We start from the raw sequence: 24,928 nt of genomic DNA on the forward strand, positions 1-24,928 counted from the left end.
GAGTAACCTCGCAGTTACAAAATAGAGACATCAGGCTCCAGTGTTACTTCTTTTCTCACTAGAAAATCTGAGAACCTCTTAAAGATGGGACTCAGTCACCGATCTGACAGATAGTAATCCATTTTTCTCACAAACAAAATACTTTGCTTTCAGCTCTGTCTTCTCATCCTCTAGAAAACTGGATGATGGCTCACAGAGCTAGGCCCTGGTGCCACACTCACTGAACGGTACTATGTGGTCATCTCAGAACAGCTTTTAGTTTCAGGTGAGTCTGAAAAATTAGAGGTTGGTGAAGGAACAACAACAAAAGCGTCTTCTGCCGTGCTTAGCTGTCCTTTCTCACAGAGCAGTGGGATTCTCCTGCAGACTGAGCCACCCCTGCTGTATCCTTCCTTCTCTTCTGGGCCCCCAAACCTGTATGAACTCAGGGCATATCCTTGCCCCTGAGTTGCCGCTGCCCTTCAGGCACCTGCACAACAAATCTGTGTAAAAACAAACATAATTCCAGTTATAGTTCTACCACTAACGGTCTTTCTGGTTTGTCTCTTTTTGCCTCTGTTCTTTGTGTCCTTAGAAATAATTTAAAGGTTAATGGAATGATTTCTAAGACCAAGTTTGATGTATTTTATTATTCAAGCCCTAACCCGTCTGCACGGCTTCTGCCATGGGCTGCCCTTCACAACATCATCTGTCACTGTCCTCATCAATTCTTAAGTCCCATCTCAGTGGCCAGTGCCCACCTCTCTCACTAATTTGATGTGATTTCCTTTCCTTCTCTGTAAAAGTTTCATTTCTTTTATCTTTGTGACATTTTACTTTCAGTTTCTCCACACAACCCTCTAATTTGTGTAGGTTGCTTATTTGAAGCATCTGTGATATCCTGAAAATTGTAGAGACTAAATGTTCAACTATTGGCTGTGAGGTAATACAGGAAGGCTCAGCCATCAAAAGAATTTTGGCTCATCCTACGTAACCATGGTTATGTCTAAAATCCCATGAGCAGAGAGAGCATTAATAGTGATAATACCTATGTGGGTACTGTGCTTTAAAGATTTCTACACATTTTATCATTAGATCATTTAGTAACCATATAGGGGACAATTTATGGTATGAAGGAGCAGTTTAGGATATGCTGAAGTCCAGGGAGCAAAAATGAAACAAATTTTCATCATCAAAAGATGTCTTTTGAAATGTTACAATCTGCATGGTATATATTTTTTTTAAATATTTTATTTATTTATTTGAGAGAGAGAGTGAGATAGAGAGAGCGTGAGACGGGGGAGGGTCAGAGGGAGAAGTGGACTCCCCGCTCAGCAGGGAGCCCGATGCGGGACTCGATCCCGGGACTCCAGGACCATGACCCGAGCCGAAGGCAGTTGCTTAACCAACTGAGCCACCCAGGCACCCACAGTCTGCATGGTATATTCAATAGATAGATCCTTTTTTTTTTTATTTTAGTTATGACTCTACAGTGTAATGAGAACACCATAGCGCTAGTTACCAAAAATTCTGGGCTCCAGCCTTAGCTTGCCTTGTTCTAGCTGTGTGACTTGAGGCAATTTAATTCAATAAACTTAATAAGTATTTTTAATGCCCATTATGTGAGAGAAACATGCTAGGTACTGCCAAAAATATAAAGAGAAGCTCACATAGTCCTTTCCCTCAAAGCTTTTACATTAAATTGGAAGGAAGGAAAGAAATCCCATCTTCTTCCTGTGATGGTTGAAATGCACTATTTAAAATATACCATCCAGCATCTTCAAACTATTTTTCAATCTAAGAGACAGAAAGTAAAGAAGAGAAAATTATTCCCTTTTTTTGAGTTTTTATATATTTTTTTTATTATTCTTGAAAGTGTGGTTCTGTGTTTGGTTTTTTTTTAAGATTTTATTTATTTTTCAACAGAAAGAGAGAGACAGCGAGAGAGGGAACACAAGCAGGGTGGGCGGGAGAGGGAGAAGCAGGCTTCCCGCTGAGCAGGGAGCCCGATGTGGGGCTCGACCCCAGGACCCTGGGATCATGACCTGAGCTGAAGGTAGACGCTTAACTGACTGAGCCACCCAGGTGCCCGTTCTGTGTGTTTTTATCTGTGCATTTTTCTGGTTACATTTTTGGAGAAATCAAGTCCTCTAAGAGCCAGATAATTTTATACTGAAAAACTGCCCTGTTGTTCTCCTGGCCCTACTTAACTATCTTTAACACTGTGTTATTATTGATTACAGGGAAGTTCCTGTGAGGAAATAGGTGGTCTGCCTCATACACATTCTCATGCCTAGGGACAGCTTGTGTCTCTGCCACCAATATCATCCTCATTTGTAGAGGCAAACCTTTGCCCGCTGTGCCCAGGCTGGGTAAGAACCCAGACTGTATTTTACATCTGATTCTGGAAACAGGGCTCCGTTAAACAAGCATTCCACATGCCAGTGAGTGAACCAGCAGAAGCGAACATTTTCTGTATCACCATTGCCGAAAACACAGTTAAAAGTAGCATCTAATCCCCCTTTCTCAGTTGCTTCTCAGTTACTTTCTGACACCGTATTTTAAAAATATTGGAACCTTAGTGTTAATTCCGAAAGTGCCGCTCTGACTTCCGAAGTTGCATACTTGCTCTCTTCTTAAGTTATACTACTTAGAAGAAAGAAATATGTGCTAAACAGACACATTGGGGATTGTAGCGCCAGGAGTGGGGCTGTAGAGAAAAACTGCCTTGCCTCCAAGCCAGGAAGTCAGCCCCCAATCCTCCTGAGAAAAGAAACGAGAGAACATTCTTCTTGATTTCGTCGCCAGCCTCTGGGACTATACTTGGTGAGAAGTGAAATTTGCCAGAAAGCAGACACCTCCTCAGATTATGCCATGACTTTTCCCGGCTGGTGAAAACCTACACCCCTCTCCGCACAGGCCCACCCTTGGAAGGAAGATTCAGAAAGGCAGCCATCTGTCAGGGGAACCGATGCCCTGTGTTTACTCTCAAACTCCTCCTCCTCCCAGACTTGCCCTTGAGATGCTTCCCAGGCTGGGTGTGCTGCACTTGGCCATGTGGCTGCACTCAGTTTGCATTTCACATGAATTTCTGTGTCAAGGCCTGGCATGACAAACTCCCATGATTTTGTGGTCGCATCGACCAGATCTGAATCCCTGGTCCTGCCACTTACTATCAACGTGGCCTTTGTCTATATCAAGCCTTTCAGAGCCTCAGTTTGCTTGTATATAGAGTGAATATCAGAATGCCAGTTGGTTAGAATGATTGTTAGAGTTCAGTGATACGCTTGTAAGTGAAGAGACTGGGACCTTTCCTAGCACAGCGTTCATACTAACTAAATGTTTCTAACTGTAGGCATTCTGTTGATGTCAGTGTCTGGCAGGATCAAGTGTATTAAAGAAGGCTTCACTAGTACCCTCATCTCAGGTTTCAGGAGAATAGGAAGCAGTTGGGAAATATAATCTCCCCAGCCTTCCCTTTGCCAACTCATGGAAGCAGACCATTGGCGATGAGGAAGGCCACCCTCAGAGATGAGGACAATTCATCATGCAACACCAGGATTTCCACCTCTGTTTAACAGCACAGACTGGTTGAAAAATTCTCCGCCTAGGCAGAGTCCTTTCTCATGAGGTCAGACCACTTGGCAGAGCTCCCTGTATAGGCCACTGTATTTCTTTTAAGAAAACCTCTGAAAGCATTCTGATTTAGAGAGAGTCCACACTGCCCCAACAACATAGCGGCTTTTAGAATGATGTTCTGTTCTGTGTAGCTTAAATCATTTAATTTAATAAATTACAAAATGTTCACTGTCCGGATATTCTCCCCAATGGTAAGACGGTAGAATGTCATAGATGGAGTTCTAGTGAACTTTTAATTGACAGATGATAACTCTTGATATGTTTCAAATGGGGTATTTACATCCCAGTAACATGATCTGCAGAGACATTGAGTGGAATGTCAAGTGGCCAGCCTAACGGGTAGTAAGAGGCAAAGGAAGTACTTGGAATATGAATGTGATTATTGTTTTGGAGATACTCCCATTTAAAGACTTGATGCATTTGCTATTAGACAAGGAAGAATTACGTTCTATGGAAAAGAAGGATTTCTTCATTTTCTTAGGAAAATAGTCACCAGATGTAGTGTTTCCATATTAAATGTCTCAGTTGGTATCAGACAGCTAGCACCTGGGGAAGGCCAACATGACTGCATATGATGGCTCCAAATAGCACAGATAAATTTAGAGTCTTCACTCACAAAAAGGGCTCTAGCTCTTACAACTGGTTGTGTTCATGTTCTAAGCGGAAACGTTTTGTACACTAGCGTCCATTGGTCTCTGTGGAGCCACTCACATTTCCTTTCTCTGCCTGTCATCTACCTTGATCCTCATCTATGTATCACATTCCCAGCCTCTTGCTTCCCTACCAAGCCTCCTGCTCATTCACTCACATCTTTACCTATTCTTTTTTATTTATTTTTTTAGAGACAGCACACATGAGGGGGGGGAAGGGTAGAAGGGACAGAGAGAATCGTAAGCAGGCTCCACATTCAGCACAGAGTCTGACATGGGGCTCAATCTCATGACCCTGAGATCATGACCTGATCCAAAATCAAGAGTTAGATGCTTAACCAACTGAGCCACCCAAGTTCCCCAATACATCTTTACCTATTCTGTTCACATCTTTGAATGCACATAGTTATAAGTTCACTGATATGTGTGTTTGTTAGGATATCTCTGTGGGTTTATACACATGTGCACATGTTTACACATATGTAAGTGGACTTCAGAAATCTCAGCTTAGCATTGGGGAACCACCTGAATCTTGAATCCCTTCCGTCCCTTAACCATACATATTTGGCATTGTTTCATATCAAATAGAGTAATCCCTCTTGAAGATTAAATTTGCATAGTTTACTTCCTGTAGATTTTTTTTTTTAAAGATTTTATTTATTTATTTGACAGAGAGAGACATAGCGAGAGCAGGAACACAAGCAGGGGGAGTGGGAGAGGGAGAAGCAGGCTTCCTGTGGAGCAGGGAGCCCGATGTGGGACTCGATCCCAGGACCCTGGGATCATGACCTGAGCCGAAGGCAGACGCTTAACGACTGAGCCACCCAGGCGCCCTACTTCCTATAGATTTTGGAGCAAGTTACTTCCCTTCCCTTGTTTTCTTATCTCTCTCCTTTGTAATGTAAGCAATGAGAAGAACAGTCCCCATTTAGGAACAAAGAACCATGTGAACTTTTATTTCGGTTATGTTTTCAGGACAGTAGTGATTGTGTGTTACAGATGTATCAGTTACAGTATTATGACATAGAACAGAGAGAAAATAAAACCTTTTATTACCCCCACCATGAAATAGAGCATCACAGACACCTGGGGTTGAGCTGGACCTTGAGCAGCGGTTGTCCCATTCCAGCTTTTCTGACTGAAAGGCAGCTCCCTCCACTTAGTTCTGTTGTTTCACAGAATGGTGATACATGTCAGGCACACCAAAACTACCTTTAAATGTGTGAGAACATAAGAGAGTATTCTAATTCTTAAATTGTTTGAATGTTTCTAATAATATGAAGAAGTCTGTTATAACCCAGAATAAAAGAGAAAGAATAATACTACAATATCTAAAAACTTAAATTGAGTACTTACCACGTGCCAGGCATTTTTATGGACTTTTTTTCTCAATATTTAATCCTTAAAACCATTCTGCATGGTGGTATTACTGCTGAAAGCATAGTGAAGTGACCCTCCTTATGCTGTATACCTGTTAAATGGCAGAACAAGAATAATAGCTCTAACCTTTCTATCAGTAGGCGTCTGTTAGGTTAGGAGTACAATGGGTACGGAAATGCATTTCCTGTAGCTTTTTTCCCTTCCTAGGCCTTTCTAAAATGTTAGTAGAAATGAAGTCCTTTTCATCTTTTACTCTTAAGTTAGGACTCTAATTCCTTGAATTCCATATAAAATTCAGTTTGGTATCAAATACAATATATAGTTCATAGTAGGTACTGAATAAAAGTGTGTTGATATGACTCTAACTCAATTTCTTGAAGTGTGCTTTATATCTCTGCTTTCCTTTCTTTTTTTAATTGACTTTCTTCTCTTCCTATTCTTATATAATCTCTTTTCCCTAAGTCAGTGGATTAGAACTGCTGGATTGCATAAAATTTGTAAAGTTTTCAGCTGAGGAAAGCACCAAATACATTGAAACACAATGCCTATAAGTTTTAAAAAATAACTATTGGGAATAAGTTCTTTTTGTTGTTGTTGTTCCTCTGAAAAACATCTGTGAAATAAAATATGCAGAATATTTCTAGAAGTATAGTTTATTTCTAAGGAATAGAGTTTTAAAGTCTAGCTACTTATATACCTCACATATTTAAAAAATGCCTATTCTGTGCTAGATTGTGTGTGGAAGTCAGAATATAGAGAACAAAGACATAGTTCCTACCTTCAAGATGATTAAGGTTGAATGACCTTAAGTTAAGAGGATTTGGTATGTGATGTCTGGACACATGCACCAACTATTGCATCACTGTATGCAAAGTGCTCTGATAGAGATTATTCAAGTATTTTGAAAGAACAGAATAATGGTATCTCATTGAGACTTTGAGTCAGGAACGTTTTCCTAGAGAAGTTGGCATATGAAAGGAGTCTTTTTTTTTTTTAAGATTTTATTTATTTATTTGAGAGAGAGAATGAGAGAGAGAGAGAGAGCACATGAGAGGGGGGAGGGTCAGAGGGAGAAGCAGACTCCCTGCTGAGCGGGGAGCCCGATGCGGGACTCATCCTGAGACTCCAGGATCATGACCTGTCGCTTAACCGACTGAGCCACCCAGGCGCCCTGAAAGGAGTCTTAAAGAACCAACAGTCATAGTTGGTTCCATAGAAAAGAGAGAAGAGGAAGTTAGCAATTGGGTAACTCTCAAAGGCCATTCTTCTACATTTCACAGTTAGACTTGACTTAACCCAATCTGTTCTTCTTCTGAACTAGCTTCTTTAAATGCACAAACTGTTTCTATTACTATTTTGTTCTTTTAGTTTGTAAGGTTATGAATGAGTTCAAAACATAATTTTTCAAAATCTTAGCCCAACTTCTTAATTCTCTCCAGCTAAATGCAATAGTGGAGTGGCTTGAGATTTTGTAGTGTCTTAGTTTTTTTTTTATAAAGATTTTATCTATTTATTTGAGAGAGTGAGAGAGCACAAGCAAGGGGAGTGGCAGAGGGAGAGGAAGGAGCAGGGAGCCCGAAGTGGGGCTCTATACCAGGACCCCGGGATCATGACCTGAGCTGAAGGCAGACACTTAACTGACTGAACCACCCAGGCACCCCTGTAGTGTCTTAATTTTTGATAAATTTTTTAATGCAGTTCTACTGCCTTGAAGTCTGAATCAGTTTAACAAAGCTGTGCCTAGTGAACATCCATGACTCCCTTTATTGAAAAGACAAGATTTGTAATTAACATGCCAACTATTGAAAACAGATGTTCTATGTTAATTGAAAATAATTTCTTAAAGTGGTTAACCACACTTCCTGAAGTTTGTATATACCATCCATTTACTCCAAAATGTATTTTTCACAAATAGAATATAAACGAACTCTAGCCCCACTTGTCCCAAATGATAAGTTACAAATTAGTGTATTCCAGATTAATGTGGTATTGAAGTCCATAGAAATAAACATTTGTTATTGCAGTGTAACATGATTTAGATTTATAATCTTTAAAATGCAAAACGAGCGTGGAACATTTGCAACAACTTTATCTCATTTAATACCATAACAAGTATAATTAAAGCCTAAACATCCATATTAATGAGGAGCCTGGGGTTAGATGATGGATAGGAGAAGGGGAGAAGGCAGAAAACGAAATAAGCATTGCTCTGTTTGGCTGCAGATGTCCAGCTCCTAAGAGATGCGCTCATGTGGATCTTTATGTCTGTTGAAACACTTCATACATTTTACCTAACGCCAAATTGGGTCTTTGTCCATATCTACCACCAGCTGTATGCATGAACTTGGGTGGGTCATTTCTTTTTTTCCGTAACTGCATCGGATGATCTCTTAATTCTCTTCAGTGTAAATGTATTTAATCTGATCTGTATTTCCTATCTAAAAGATGATGGGACAGGTTCTGTAAAGTGCTAAGCTACTACCAGGAAGTGAACCACAGACGCTGGCAGATGGAATTACTCTTTCAAGACATTGGAAATTATTCTTTACACCTTGCAAATGCATGGAAGTGTCATATAAGTTTGTATTTATATCCTGTTTATGGTACTGGTTGCCTACGGCATATCAATTCTAAGTTCTGGAAAATAAGTCTTGGGTCAGCTACAGTGTATGGTAGGTGAACTTCAACTCCTACATTAAGCACAGACTTGGTAGGTAGGAGCTAAATGGCCCCAGATCATTAAACAGTCCCTTTGCCCAGCACCTTGCAAAAGCAAAGTCAGAGCCCACTAGGATTCCCGTGCAGTTAAAGAACCACCATATATAAAATTACAAAGACCAATTAACACACAAGGGAACAAGTCACATAATTCAGCTAAGCAATGTTCATAGAATTTCACATATTGGAGTTATCAGTTACAGGATATAAAGCAACTGTGTATGAAATATAAGATAATGAACTTGGAGGAAAGATCTATGAGATAAGAAATAATGAAAAAAGAAAATGATAAAAAATATCTTTAAATTTTAAAAATATTGGCTATGTAAAATAATATATCTGATTTGTAGGGATAACCAAAGGGCAAAGTAAAATACTATTAAACAGAAATGTAAGTGACACAGTTTATCTGCCTCATTAACCAGAGGTTTGGATTTTAGCAGCCATGAAGGTAAAAGAGACATGGATTCACCCTGACCACATGGAGAGATAAAGTTAGGAATTTGAAGGGCTACCTAATGAATAAAAGGATTGATAGAAAAAAATATATGCCTGACATAAATGAGAAATAAGAAGGGAACATTTCTTTTGCCTCAGGTCTCTTGAGAAATTGAAGCCATAGCCTACTTTCCTTGAAAGGAAAGAAACTCAGGTCAATAAAATTAACTTAAAGTGAGCCTGAATTGGTAGCATTTTGGAGTCCTAGTAAACACTAATACAAATAATTTCTAAAAGGCATACCCTCAACCCAGCACTCACTGGATTCTCACATCAAATCCCAATGAACATGACTTAGAAATCCAAAATCACCACACATACTAGGAAATTGCTCACAATGACCAAAAATCAGTGTAAATTTCATGACGGCTGGCAGGGGGGGGACACAATTAGACCTCAGCTGCCGAAATATCACATGATGAAATATCAGAGAGAATACATAACTACATTAAAAATATTTAAAGAAATAAACAATCAGCATAAAAGAAAAGATCAAGGTCATAGAAAACTACTAGAAGGATATGAAAATAAACAAAGCTTCTATTAATGAAAAGCATAATTATTGAAATTAAGAACCGTAATGAATTTGATAATGTAAAATAAGATATAGATAATGAGAAAATTAGTAAACTGTGTGAATAAATTACTCAGAATAAATCAAAGAGATATTGCTGGTTGGAATGCAAAATGATACAGTCATTTTGGAAATGTTTATCAGTTTATCACAGAGTAAAACATATACTTACCTTACAGCAATACTACTCTAAGGTAAATACTCAAGAGAAATAAAAGCTTATATCAAAATAGAAACCTGTATGCGAACGTTTATAGTGGCTTTATTCATACTCCACACAATCTAGAAATAATCCAGGTATCCACCAATAGGTAAATGATTAATTGTAATGAATGAATATAATGGAATATTACTCAACAACAAAAAGACACAAACTATCAATACCTGCAACAATGAATCTCAAATGCATTATGCTAAGTGAAGATTCTAAACTTAAAAGGCAATATGATAGGTGTTTCCATTTATATGACATTCTAAAAAGAGAAAACTATAGGAGCAGATAATATTTTAGTTGTTGCTAAGGACTATGGATGAGAGAGGAGGTTGACCACAAGGAAGAATAAAGGTTAGTGGAACTTTTACACATTCTATTGTAGTGGTGGTTAGATGATTACGCACTCATCAAAACACATAGGACTTCCACTATATAAAGGGTGAATTTTACTGTATGTAAATTAGGCATCAAAAAATAAAACTTTACAATGTGAAATAAACAACAAACATCACTGAATTATAGTTATAAAGAAGATGGCTACATGAGTAATAATTCATTAAGGAATTAAAATGGGAAATTAATCTACCATTAATATGTCTAACATCTAAGACATTGTTTTTAATAATTGGCTTCCCTCTAAAAAAAAAGGAATGATGTTTTAAAAAATGGTAACAATACAATGAACAATCTTAATTGAATAGACATTTATAGAATGGTATCAGGTGTGACCCTACCAGGGTCACATGGCCACATTCAAATAGGTTAATTGAGTAGCATTGAGTAAAGGAACTAACAGAATTGTCAGAGTTCAGGGTAAACAATAAGGGAAGGTGAAGTTTTCTAGAAGGTAGGTACAGTATGGATTTTATTTTATTACATAAAAAAGCAGGTGGCACAGAGTATCCCTGAACCCAGTGAAAGTTGTCATGATAGTGGTAGCTGTAGAAGCCAGCTATCTGACAGAAGCTGTGACCTTCAGTGGAAAAATGTAGCCATGGCCAATCTGTGGCCTCACTGTGAGAGTGTGCCAGGATTAAATACACTGTGTACTCTCCTCTTGGTGCAGTCCAGAAAGGAACTCCTTGGACACCTTGGACTCAAAAGGGTAAGGAAGTTTAGAGATAAGGATAAGGTGTGTTAGAGGTTGCCCAGTCTAGAGACTATACAACATAAGAATACTACACCCAACAGTCAGATAATATGCATTCTTTATAAACAAATATGGGACGTTTATAAAATTTATTGCAAAGTAGGCCATAAAAAGTCTCAGTAAACATTAAAGAATTGGAATTAGAAAGAACCCATTTTCTTACTATAATTGTTAGAAAAAAAGAGAAATGAAAACTTTCCACAGAATTGAAAATTAAAGATAGTTTTCTAAGTAATTCATGGTCAAAGAAGACATTAAAATGGTGACTTGATAATTTTTAACTAAGTTATAATGAAAATGGTACAAATCCAAATTTGCAGGATGCAGCCAAAGCAATGTTTAAAAGAGATTATAAAATAAATAAGATTCTAGAATAAAAGAAATGGTAAAATTAATGAGTGGAGGTTCCTCAAAAAGTTGAAAATAGAGCTGCCCTACAACCCAGCAACTGCACTACTGGGTGTTTACCCCAAAGATACAAATGTAGTGATTTGAAAGGATACATGCACCCCAATGTTTATAGCAGCAATGTCCACAATAGCCAAACTGTGGAAAGAGCCAAGATGCTCATCAACAGATGAATGGATAAAGAAGATGTGGTATATATACACAATGGAATATTGTGCAGCCATCAAAAAAGAAAAAAACAAAAACCCGAAATCTTGCCATTTGCAACGATGTGGATGGAACTAGAGGGTATTATGCTAAGCGTAATAAGTCAATCAGAGAAAGACATGTATCCTGTGATCTCACTGATATGAGGAATTCTTAATCTCAGGAAACAAACTGAGGATTGCTGGAGTGGTGGGGGGTGGGAGGGATGGGGTTGGCTGGGTGATAGACACTGGGGAGGGTATGTGCTATGGTGAGCGCTGTGAATTGTGTGAGATTGTTGAAACACAGACCTGTACCTCTGAAACAAATAATATATTTAAAAAAAAAAAGATAGTAGGAAGGGAAAAAAGAAGGGGGGGGAAATCGGAGGGAGAGACGAAGCATGAGAGACTATGGACTCTGAGAAACAAACTGAGGGTTCCAGAGGGGAGAGGGGTGGGGGAATAGGTTAGCCTGGTGATGGGTATTAAAGAGGGCACGGACTGAGTGGAGCACTGAGTATTATATGCAAACAATGAATCATGGAACACTGCATTAAAAACTGATGATGTAATGTATGGTGATTAACATAATGTAATAAAATAAAATTAAATAAGATAAAATAAATACTGTTAGTAAAAAAAAAATGTCCAGTTCAATAAGTTAGAAAAAGAAAAAACACAACAAGAGTAGGAGAAAGAAAATAAATATAGGAACATAAATTAGTGAAAGAGAAAGCTAAAGTAAAAAATAATCCACAATACCAAATGTTAAATTCTGTGAAAAGATGGAAGGACAGAAATGTTAGTGGATTTGTTTAAATTCTCAGGATGTCCTTGCACGCGCGGTGTGCTGAATCAGCATAACTTGCCCCCACTGCTCCTAACTTTGCCTTTGGAAAGGTGGAATTACTCAGTGGATTTAGAAGGAGTAGTTGGCTATAATTAGCCAGTGTCTCTCTGTCTCTCTTTTTGTATCTCTCCTCTCTCACTCATTTTTGTCCTAAACTCACAGACATAGTAGGAAAATAAATCAAGTTTTGAAAATACTGCAAAGTAAAGCCACCAAGTTCACAATCTCTGTAAGCAGAGCTGCTGTTATACAGGTGCTGTTCTATAGGAGAAGAGATAGCACGCATGTGTGGATTTCCTCCACCTCTTGCCATTTACTGAAAATGCACGTGCCCAAATGAACGTCTTGATGGACATTTTAAATTCTTAGGTCATGGATTCTGAATTACTTGAATGATGGCAAGGCTAAAGAAAGATTTTCTCTATTTATGCTCTCTCAATCAGTTCCCATTGAGAATGCACTGTGATCTTCAGCAACTCCAAATACTGGCTCTGGGAATGTAATTTTGCTTAGGATAACTTCTCTAGGCCCTAAGGATTTTGTTTTATTTGGTGGGTGTAGAGTTGGTGTCATCATATTCTTAGATGTCCTGTTAATGATTTAGGTTCTAAAAATGAGCAACCTTGGAGAGGTGGCATTGATCAATTAAACTTCCAAGGACTCGAAGGAGTCCTACCCACTTCTATGGAAGGCTGTCCATCTAGTTCTAGAAGACAGTCTCAGTAAAACCATGTTAAGAACTTATTATATTGTAGGCGTTCTGTAAAGGACTTTACATATATTACCTTATGTAAAGCTAACAGCTGCTTCACGAGATGGATATGATTATCATTTTCATCTTACAGACTGGATATCTAAGAGACAAAGAGATTCAATAACTTATCCATAGTTGCCTAATGATCAAGTAATACCCACTGGATTTGAACCCAGGCAATCAGATCCAGACTGTGCTTTTATCCACTAGTTTTAACCACCTGGACAAATGCAACTAAGCTTTGAAATTGAGCAGAAATGAGAAATTGTGATGGACTTGAATTTCTTCAGATTATTAACAGATAAAGACAATATAATTTAATTTTGGATCTATAAATCTTTTCATCTTTGGACATTGACTTACAAGGGGATTTAATGTTGGATCTTTTTTCTCCCAGGGAATTTGATGATGTTAGGAGATTCATATTCATATCTGAAGCATCTCTGTGCTGCTGGAATTTTATTATTACAGTGTCTTTATGTAGTTTACTATTGAAATATACACATGATGTCATTTGGTCTCATTGAGGACTTTAGAAAAAGTAGCTGGACATAATTTGAGAAGGGAAATAGAATAAGTAGTGCCTTTTCAGCCTTGAGTACAGAGTGGCCTTGGAGATGATTTAATTAATGCATTCTTCTGACCCATATCCAAGAAGAAAGCCAAATGATCAGTTGTTAAATGCAGAGTAGCATCAGGAAAGATTATTCTGATGGACAGCTAATCTCTTCCCAGGAGAGAGATAGCAGAGTCCCAACTAGCCATAGCTTTAATGATTAAACCAGTGAGTTAAGGGAACAAAACTTAGGAAATATTGGAAGTGGTGATGCTTCTACCTTACTCCTGATGTTTACCTCCATGTGAAAGGAGATCCTTGGTATAATTCTTTTGACTTCTTGCTATCTATTTATTCACGCTACCCAAGAGGAGATGGAATACCCTGTTTGGTGAGATTGGAAGGAAAAAGTGGGCATTTGTAGTCAGCACATTACTTTTTTTTAAGGAGCCGGCAGATTGTAGGTAATACATATTTTGTGGATCTTTAGGAATGGCTTCACCTAAGGGGTGGGATCCTGATCCCATCCAGCACTGGACATTTTCATCCTAAGATTCAATAATAGGAAGTCCACTTTCCTATAGATAAAGTAAGCACTGCTTAGTAGTATCCGCATTAACATTTCACAGTGTTTATTTTGTTTTCCATATACTTCCTTCGTCTTATTTTTGAAGTTGTCTAGTATTCAGGCAAGAAAAAGGAGAACGAGTAATTGCATCCTTATCAAATAGCGCAGCAACAAACTGTTGGCATGATGGATGGATGGATGGATGGGTGGATGGATGGATGCATGCATGCATGGGTGGTGGGAGGGAGGGAGAGACAGAGACGGAATGAGAGAGAGAGAAAGAACATTTTAAAAAGGATAACTCAGAATCTGAATCTTGCTGATTTGTACTACAGAATTCCAGAAAGCCTAGGGAACTCTGAAACTGGATAGATCTAAAATTGAGGGTGTACTGGGGCTTAAGACAGTAGAATTGGTTGAATATTTGTATAAACATTTCATCTGGGTGGTGGCTCCATTCGCAGACCATTGGAAAATCAAAGTTGAGAATGAGGGAGAACCAGATTTATGGGCACCAAACATATGTGAGGCCAGAAATAACATGCAGAAAACAGAGGGATTAAATGAGTCTCTTTCTTAGATGATAAGTGCCCCCATACTCCTATCTCCTACTTAGATTCAAGAAGATTCTGGTAGCTGAGCTTCCTCCCAAGTGAAAAATTGGGTGTTTTCCTCTATGGGGAAACTGATCTGGTTAAGAAAACAGTAATAATAAATCTGTCAGGTAGGGATTACCCAGTTAAATGGCTGGTCCAGACCATCCTGCAGTAAAGCCAAGCAGCGAAAAAAATCTGCTTCCAAGTAAGTTTCTGATATTTTATTCTCAAATAGGAACAGACAGTTAAGAACTTAGATATTTAAAACAAAGACATAACATGAAAACACAGAGAAATCAAACAAAAAGCAGGAAAAAGGAAATAGGGAAAAATAATGAGAGTAGGCAAAAATACACACGGAAAGAGAGAGAGAGATAAGAAAAGATAAATTACTTCTATGGTTAAATTAATATTAAATCACTTCCATAAAAAAGAACTGAAATTACAAACCAGGATATTCAGAAAATAGTATGAAGCAACTCTCTGTTCCTCCCCCAGATCTTGGAAATCAAAAATATAATAGCAGAGATGAAAATGCAAATAGAAATTTTGGAAAACAAAGTTGTGGAAATCTATTAGAAAGTAGAACAATAACAACAAAAATTAAAAGGTGATAGGAAAGGTGAGATCATAAAGTTAAGGAATTAGCTGCCAAGTGTACATATCCCAATATAGGAAGTTTCTGTTGGTGAGACCAGAAAACACAAGAGGGTAGGAGATTATCAATGATAATTCAAGAGAAAATACTGAAAACCAAAAGTAACAATTTGCTGATAAAAACTACCAAGTGCCCTAGCTCATGACAGTAGAACAGACTCATACTGACAACACATTGTTGTAAAATTTTTAAAAACAAGAGAATAAGAAGATTATCAAAGTTTTCATTACTCCATTATATAGGAATAAAGTCAAATCACTTTTTTCCACAGCCCTAGATACCTGACTATAATGAACAATTGCTTTCAAATTTAAAGGAAAAAAACATAATTCTGCCTAAAATTCTGTCCTCACTCAGGCTATTAGTCAATGGACAAAGTCTCAAGCAATTTAATTCCTGTGTGCCCTTTCCCAGGAAAACAGTAGGAGTAAACATGGAAGAGGGGCATGTGGGTGACTCAGGACGTAGGGGCTGTAACGCAAAAGACAGGAGAGAGAACTGTTCACGATGATGAAGAGAGCTGCCAAGTTCACCGCTGTGCAGTTGGCCTAGAGGAAAAGCAGTCCACACTGGACTCCACAGTCTCAGGATTGAGGTCTCCAAGGAGAAGATGAGCTTGATGTAAGAATTATTGTGTAGGATACATTCAGACAAGTGATAGAACCATAAATCTCATCTGAAACACCCAGAAGAAGTATTTTGAATTGTCATCCTAATTTTTTTTTGACCTCCCCTAATCAAGTACTTTCTGTTTAATGCTTTGGATTTTCTACCATCCTTGTCGGAACCCAATGAACAGAATTTTTCCTACCCCTTCCTCTCTTCCTTAACTCTGCATCAGAAGCTCTCTGTGCTGACTGCTTTTTGCTATATGACAGTGAATTAGTCAGAAAAATGAGATAAAAATAAAATAAGATAGCCCTGCTACCAGCTAGCCAGCTAACAAGGTGCTAGAATCAATACTGTACCAGCATAATTAATGTTAATATTAGGAACCTCTAGAGACCCTGTACAGAGGGAATTGACTACTGGTATTTTAAAGCTTCCCAGTACTGTGGTGATGCGGGAAAATATAGCAAGGGTTTTGAGTATCTCCCAAATTTCAGAAAAGTGATTACCTGCCATACTGTGTGCAGGTGGAGAGCTATTCTTCTGGGAGCTATGCCAGACTTTGAGAGGGATCCCTGTTAGTGCCCAGGATGGCTTCATGACCATTTGTCCCATGTTGCAGTGGAATCACAAAGCTACAGATGTGAGTATCACAGGAAAAGAACACATTTATTTGTATGCCCTCAAGCACTATAAATGCAGCATTAGCAGACACTTCCTCTGTTGCATCCAGGGAGACAGGCTCACTGGGTTGATTTTATGTCCTCCTCTGTCCTTCCTCTGACAGATGCCCCAGAACTGTTTATAAAGTTTTCATAAAGAATTATTCATCATACTTTATTATTTTCATATAACCTAATGCTTGGTTATTGAATCTTTTGGGGCTTGGTTATTGAATCTTTTCTTTACTTGCCATATTTCTTAGAACACAATGACCATTTTTTAATATGTGTGTATGGTTGCCATGTGCTCTTAGAGACAGAAAGCATGTTTGGATCTCCTGTTTTTCTTGATGTGAAATCTAGCCTCAGCAGTCCCTGGGTTTTGCTCTTTGAGAACTCCTGTTTTATCTTTCCATCTCAGCATGAATACATACAATCAGCATTTTTATCATCTTTGTATCAAATATACAGCCTCAGGGAGGGAGAGATGACCCACTCACACATCTTTCTCTTGAGACTATCTATTTTTGAGGTGAAAAATCAAGGATTAGTCACTAAAGGAATTTGGCTGTCTATCTATAAAACTTTTGTCACAGAGCTGGAAGTATACCGCCCAAAGAAACTTCTCTTGATTCTTGGAGGTCAGGATTGCCAAGTAACAAAGCATTTTCATCTCCCTTTCACCCCTGTTCCAGGAATGGGATACATAATTTGGCACAAATACTGTGTGTTTTTATGTGAAGTAAAGCAGAGGGCTAAGTTAATGTAAGTGATTCCTTGTTCGGGTAGATCAGGTAGATGCAGAAGGTGCAGCATTTTTCTTTGTTAGTGTTTTCTGCTTGCTACAAGTTCCCTTGGCAATACTCTGATCCCTGCTCTCTCTCCTCACCTGTCACATGTTTCAGACAGAGTCAAAGAAGGTAAAACCTCAGCTCCTTTCTTAAGTGTGACTGATGAATGTGGGATGAAAAAGCAGGAGATGGAGGTCTCACATGGTTGTCCTTTACTTCCCCAAATTCAGACTCCACAGTCTATTCATAAAGTTGTGAAAAGTCCAGAATTTCCCCAGTGTGTCCTGCTTTGCATGTTTCTCCTCTCCCTTTATTTTTCCTTACTCCTTCCCATGAATGCTCATCGTGGATATCTCCAGAAAATAAATCCCTTTATTTCGAAAAGTAACGTGATACTTGGAGGAACAAAAACCAGGTGGGGGTCAACATGGAGGAGTCACATCTTTTGTCCCTGTTCCATTTGCTTGTTGGAACTCTTGCTTTGTGGAGGCAAGGCCTGCCCTGTTCTCAGCGGGTGTAACAAGATGCTCGGGAATAGTTTATCACCAGCCCAAAGATTCCATGTGACTTTTGGTGAGTCATAGGCTTCTTTACTAAATCTTTGTACTTTCCAAAAAGGAAACATGTGAATAATGTATCCCCACATTCAAACAAGTTCATCAAAATAGGCCCCAGTTTATACTAATTTTATAATTGACTGCTATATCACAAAATAAGAAATACTCTCAGAATGCAAAATACCTAAAGAGAGGAAATGTTGGAGTTTCCAGGAAAGTAGTGAAGACTCTTCTCAGAACAAAATACAAATGTATATAGATATTATTCTAAATTTAATTTCAAGAGGTTCACAGACTCCTGTCATTTATCTGTAGAGCATCTACCCCTTGACTGAAGGTAGAACTGGGGTGCATCAGGATCCTTTCGTGAGATACAGATTTCATCTCTTCCCTCTTTCTGGTGTCTTCTCCCCTCCTCTGCCTCATACCCCTGCAAACCCAGTGTTTCGGAAACTGGGAAATCTTGCTCCCTTCAAAGTCAGACCTGAGTGGGTAATGAGAAAAGATGAGCAAGTTTCAGTAGCATTGCAGTTACGTAAAGGAATGTTCCCTCCCACCCCCGCTGTGTTGTGTGTTGAATGAACAACAGACACCGCTGAGGACTGAACCATCAAACCAGCAGGGAATAAGGATGCCATCTTTACTTTTCAGGCACCAAATCAGAAGGGACAAATTCATCTAGTGTGCTTTGAGAAAAAAAAAAAAGGGCACCTATAAACAACTGCCTTGACGTTAATTCACAGCAATCAGACTGACTAAATTCCAAGGTAAAAGGAAAGGATGAGCTCCAGCTCCCACAGTGTTCTTTCCCTAAGCAGGTCTCCCCCTATTCTCACAGGAGACCTCATGGCCTTTCCCCTCTTTGCTACTCATCACATGGTGCTCAGTTACATCGGTAGAACCATGAGTTGCCATCGTGTGAATATGTTATTTTTACCGTAAAATTAGTGTGTGTTGTGCTCTAGCTCTCTTCTCACTTGCCTGAGGTTTTAAAAATCCACTGCATCTGAAAACCCCTGCCGTTTTTTGTGACTCAATTTCTGAACTCTTTTTCCCTTTCCTTGGCCCAGCGAAGTGTTTCAGGGAAAAAAAAATTGAATTAGTTTTAGCTACTTATTAACTCACTTTTATGTGCCTTTCTCTGTCTCGCCAATCCCACACATATCTAATGGATGTTGCTGTGTGCCCGGCACTGCTCAGATGCAGGCTGTACAGCATGGAGAGCAAGGAATCTCCTGCCAGAGCTAGAGACTATGGGAGATTAAAGACAATAAAACAATAAACTTTATAATAAGCAAGATATGGTGATGACCTTTAAGGGGATGGGGCAGTGGTTGGGCTGGGTTTGCTTGGGTGGTTGGAAGAACATTTCACTGAGGCTGGAATGAGAAGGGGGAGAAGCCATGGGAATATTTGTAGGTAGATCACCGCAGACAGAGAAGGCTTTTTCCATTTTGTCACTATTGACATTTGGGGGCAGATAATAATTTGTTATGGGGGCTGTTCTGTAATTGCAGGGTGTTTAGCAGCATCCTCGCCTCTACCCAGGAGATGCTGTTAGTCCCCCACTCCAGCTGTTATAACCAGAATGTCTCCACACATTGCCAAATGTCCCATTGGAGGCATAAAATTGCTCCCAGGTGAGAACCACCGGGAAAGAAGCAATATAAAGTGCAGAGGTGATAAACAGAAACAAGGTAAAGAGGCATATAAAAAGCTAGCATTTCTGGAAGGTAGTGATTCAAGGTAAGAATGGGACGAGAAAGGTCTAGTTTTAGGCAGGGCCCAGATCACATTAGAGCCTTGCAGACTGTGATCAGAACCTAGGATTTCATCTTAGGTACAGGTAGAAGACATTAGAGGATCAAATAAGGCAAATTCTCAATACAATCTACATTTTAACATCACTCTGGCTGCTATGGGTAATTCTGCCAATGTCTTACTTTACTAACTTACTTGAATTAGTAGATTGGCTACCCAAGTTCAAAGCTAAAAACTTATTTTAGATTTTTGGTAATAACTTTTACGTTCATTTTGTAGATTTAGATTTGCTAGGTGAGCACTCTAGAGGCTTTTCACTGAAGATACTACATAATTAATCTGGATAAGCATCAAGATGTGCTCTCTTGGCCAGGCAAAAACTTACATAGCCATGATGAGATGTTAACACACCTTTTCATTTAATTATTACCCTAGATTAAATAAAAATGGGGGGGAACCTGAATATAGCCACTTACCAACTACTAAATTACTGTGTAGTGTTAAAAAAAAGTAGAATTTCCATCACTGATGTGATGCTCATACAATTGGGCTCTTTGTTTCTCAGTTTCAGTTGAGTCAACTGGACCCAATAGATGTGAAATTTCAAAGTAATGTGCCAGACTGCCGAGTAGACATTTCTCAGGAGATGTCATGGCATAGAGAGAACGCTCCAATTCACGAGGGCGATAGAAACAGGTTAAGAGGTGAGAGGCTGACCTGTGGGTACGTGAGGAGTTGCCACCCGTGCCCATACATCTGTCCTACTAAGAATGAGGAGGGGTACTCCCTTCTGTCCTCAAACTGAGTGGCAGGCAGCCTCCAGAAACCACTCTGCAGTTAGGTTGCTCAGTAGATAAAGTGTCTGGCACAAGTCTTGCTTATCTTAGGGAGAGAGACAGTAGTTACTGGCCTGAAGCATTAAGTGAGAAAAGGAAAGAGAGAGTGATGTAGAATGTCAGTGCAAACTGCACTCTCACCGGACACTAAAGGCAGCATCTTAAAGAATGTATGAATTCTTCCCATGAATTTTCCCAAGCTCCAGAGTTGAAGGAGTGAGCTGACATGGAGTCTTTTCAGACCTCACCCTCTTACAATGCCTGGAATGGCAGTGAGGATTTCAACAGGGAGAGTTGTGTGTGGGGTGAATCCAGGGGAGCGCAGAGGCTAAGTTGGGAGCAGTTGCCTGATAAGGAAGGTGTACCCAGCCCCACTGGAGCAGCCCTGTGGAGTAGGCGGGGCCGTCTGGAGGACCAGGGAAAGTACCCAAGAAAGAGAGGTTTCAATAACTGGCAGGCTCAGCAGCTCTGCTCAGTTAGTTGCTCTCCTCGTCAAGAAAGGTGTATGCTTTCCCCCCTTAATTCAATCCAAAATGAACATAAAGGCCTGATTTGCAAGAAGGAGAAGGTAGAACGGGCTAAGAGTGAGTCCAGGGGGTGGTACCATTTGAGTTGGCCAGGTTCAGTGTTCTCATAAAACAGAGGACCAGGATTTCCTATTAGTAAATACAGACTGTGCATTGTGACTTAGAGTATGTTAATTCATTTAAAGAAGATAGCAGAAAACAAAAATATATTTAATTTGATTACATCCTACTCATCATGCTTATTCAGCATCCCATTTATAAAGTCATCCAGCTGTTACAGACTGCTCTTTATTCTAGAGTGTAGCAACAGGATTGAGGAAAGACATCACTTTTGCTAACCTGGAGCTCTCTTCATTCCAGTGACGCCAGGTTTTTTCTGGAGATAGCTAGGATCAAGTTAAGATTTTTTTCTTACACTTTAGAGCATTCATTTATTTATTCACTATTTAACAGATATGTGTTGAGTGCCTAATAGTTGCTGGGTACTGTTTTCAGTAGTCTTGGCTTCAGATGTTAGGCACTTACCTCACCATGGATGCTAGCACTGAGGCAAACAGCAGACTTGTGGGCTCAGGAGACCACGTTTCAGGGCCATGGAGTGCTCAGGAGATATTCAAGTAAACAGTGGTGCCCAGCTGCACGTCCAGGGGACACAGTGGAGAATTATACTAAATTGGTGGTTCCCTGGGGATGTGTCCATTTATCACACCCTCTTTGCAGTCTTCGATTCTCGCTCTAAAAAATGAGACCTGTCTACTTTCTAACTTAATCTGCAATAAAATAAAATATTAGGAGAGGTATTAGTCAAGACACATTTTAGAAGGAAGCCACAGACAATAGCAGATGTCACAGAACAATGTGGGTTGAATTGTGTCTCTCGAAGAAATACGTTGAAGTCCTAACTCCGCCCCCCGTGCCCCAATCATACCTGTGACCGTGACCTTATTTAGAAATAGTGTTTGCAGATGTAATCAAGTTAAGATGGACCGCACTGGGTTAGGGTGGGCCCAAATCCAACAAAGGGGTTCATATAAGCAGAGGAGAAGGGGTGCACGGATCGAGAGATACAGGCACACAGAGGGGAGTGCCAGGGGAAGATGGAGCTGGAAATTGGAGTGATGAAACCATGTACCCAGGGCTACCAAGCATTGCCGGCAGCCACGAGAAGCATGGGGCAGTTTTCTACCTAAGATCTTCAGAGGGACTGGTCCTCCCTGAACTTGATTTTCAGATTTGTAGCTTCCATAACTGTGAGAAAATATATTTCTGTTGTTTTAATGCACCCAGTTTGTAGTAATTGTTAGAGCAGACCTAGGAAACTAACACAGATGGTAAAGCAGCAAAAAAAAAAAAAAAAGGGAATGAGTATGGGCTCTACTGACTTCCCTTTGAACATGCTGAGATCAAACATGTTACAACATGACTTTGTTTTGTAAGATCTAATAATATGTTCTATAAGTCACAGTCAGACAGATCAAGTCACAGTTTAGTAAGCAGGAGGAAGTGCTCAGAGGAGAGCACAGGAGCACTAACACCCTAACTGTGTATGTTTTTTATGCATATTAAAGTGTCTGTAAACTGGTAGCTGCTCTAAAAACAAAAAACAAAACAGCACGGTTGCTCTTAGGCTTTCATGTCTCTCTGTGATAAAAAAGAAACTAGCTCTTTATATGTAATTTATTTTGTATTGAGAAATATTTTCTTCTTAGGTTTCTGGGTCCCGGTGCAGTTCCTTTATGATAGAATAGATTCTTACATTATCTGAATTTTTATTATGATGAGTATGTATTATTTTTATAATCAAGAAATAAAAATAATTTCTGATTCAAAAATAAAAGGTTATGATCTACTAGGATACACAGGCTAGTTTTTCCTTGTTTCTCTTTGTAAAGTGTCCAAAATAAATGTTAACCAATAAGGCACTTAATTTCTCTTAATGGCTAAGAAGGTAGCAGGAATGAAAGAAAGATCACAAGACATACAAAATAATTTTTCCATAGAAAAGTTATTTTAAGTGTTTTTGTTTATATGATATATTTAAATTTCTGAGCATGTAGAAAAAGGAAAAATATAAACAAGACTGCCTGGATATAAACAGAAAATATTGAAATGAGTAAATGTTAGGTGAGTGATACTTTTTTTTTAAGATTGTGAAAAAAGGTAAAAAAATTTATTTTGCGAAGTCAACATTTAGCATATTATATTCACAAAAACTAAGTAAATTCAGTTTATAGCTTTGAGTTTTCTAAAGCCAGAACAGAAGAGGAAGGTCATTTCTTTTTAGGTGTTTTGTCTACAATTAAAATAAACTCTTACCAGATTGTTATAACCAGGTTTTTATAGGTGTCATAACCTGAACCAAAGAGACTTGGAAAGGAGCAAGCCATCTGAGAGAACTATTTAGTAGTTGAATAATGGTGGGACTCTGTTTGTCGTCTTCTGCAGAGCCAGCACCGGGGAGCACCTGCTCCCTCCACCCCTCCAGTGGTTTCCGTGGGTTTTCCTGGCACTGCTTCTCTCCCTGCCACACTGCCCTTGCCATCTTTTTCAGTGGATACACCTACTGTTTTTCCCCTTAAAATACCTCAGTGATGTGCGTACGTCCCTCTTCTTTAAATTTCCAGAGCCCGGTTCAGGACATTACACTGTTCACTCAGTGCTTCCTGGTGCAGTAGGGATCTGTGTGTTCATTAACTGGATGGGAGGGGTCCATTCACAATGTGTATGCAAATCACATCATCGTGACTTGCTCTGTAAATATCTTACCTTTGTATTTGTCAGGTTATACCTTGACAGAGCTGGGGGGTGGAGAAAGAAGGCGCCTAGCATTTCAGAAGTATTCAGTGTCGCTAAATGTTTCTAGATTGTTGGAAAGGAGGATCCAAAGGGAGAAGGCGATGCAAGTAAAGGCAGGAGGGTGCTACCATTGCCCAGAACGCCTGAGGGGAACACCTGGGCTACCACACCACACAGCCGGGAGCCAGGAGCCTGCGGGCCCTCCAGTGCTGCTGCGCTCACTGCTGACATTGCAGCACCTGCCAGAGCCAGAAGCACATCAAAATGACTTCTTTCTCTTGATTTCCAGTCAGCTGCCAAAGCCTCCCTTTGGCAGAATTTAATCAAAACCCAGATAGCAAAGGAGTCCAGGAAAAATAGTTTGGAGGCTTACAGTCCTTGGCAAAGGAGAGGAGAAAATAAGAAGGCATGTGTGGGGCTGAGAGCCAGGAGGGAACTAACCCATGGACCCCAGAACAGACCACAGTAGAAAAGGTGGGGCAAACGGTTCTACTTCATTTACCCCGTAGGCCACTGTGTAGCTTGGGTAGCCTGACCGCTCCTGTGAATAGGCCAGTGGTTCCCAAAAAGTTACTGTGATTTGAATCACCTGGGATCTTTAAAAAAAAAAAGTACCCAAGCCTGGTTTCCACCCCCTAGATGTTCTGATTTAGTTGATAAGGGGTGTTAACCTGAGCATCAAGATTTGTGAAACCTGTCAAGTGATTCTCAGGTCCAGTACGTTTGGGGCTGGTGCCATAGGTGATAGTGGCAGCCGGAGTGTCTGGAGGGCAGGGCACAGCAGCAGCAATGCATCTGTGAAAAATGTGAAATTTTCACCTGGGACTTGAGAAACTTTGCAGGGGTACTGTTGTCATACATAAGGAGGAGAGAAACCTCAGCAGGGTCAAGACACCTTGAAATAAAGACAGTGCCAATATATGAAAATCAGGCTCATAATTCAAATAGGTTACATGATTATTACCATTACTATAGACTTATTTAGAGTGTCAAACATTCAAGGCAGTGT

Source organism: Eumetopias jubatus, unplaced genomic scaffold, assembly GCF_037043125.1.
Source record: "Eumetopias jubatus isolate StellerSeaLion01/CBP00866 unplaced genomic scaffold, mEumJub1_p1.0 scaffold_14, whole genome shotgun sequence".
NCBI classification, from domain to species: Eukaryota; Metazoa; Chordata; class Mammalia; order Carnivora; family Otariidae; genus Eumetopias; species Eumetopias jubatus.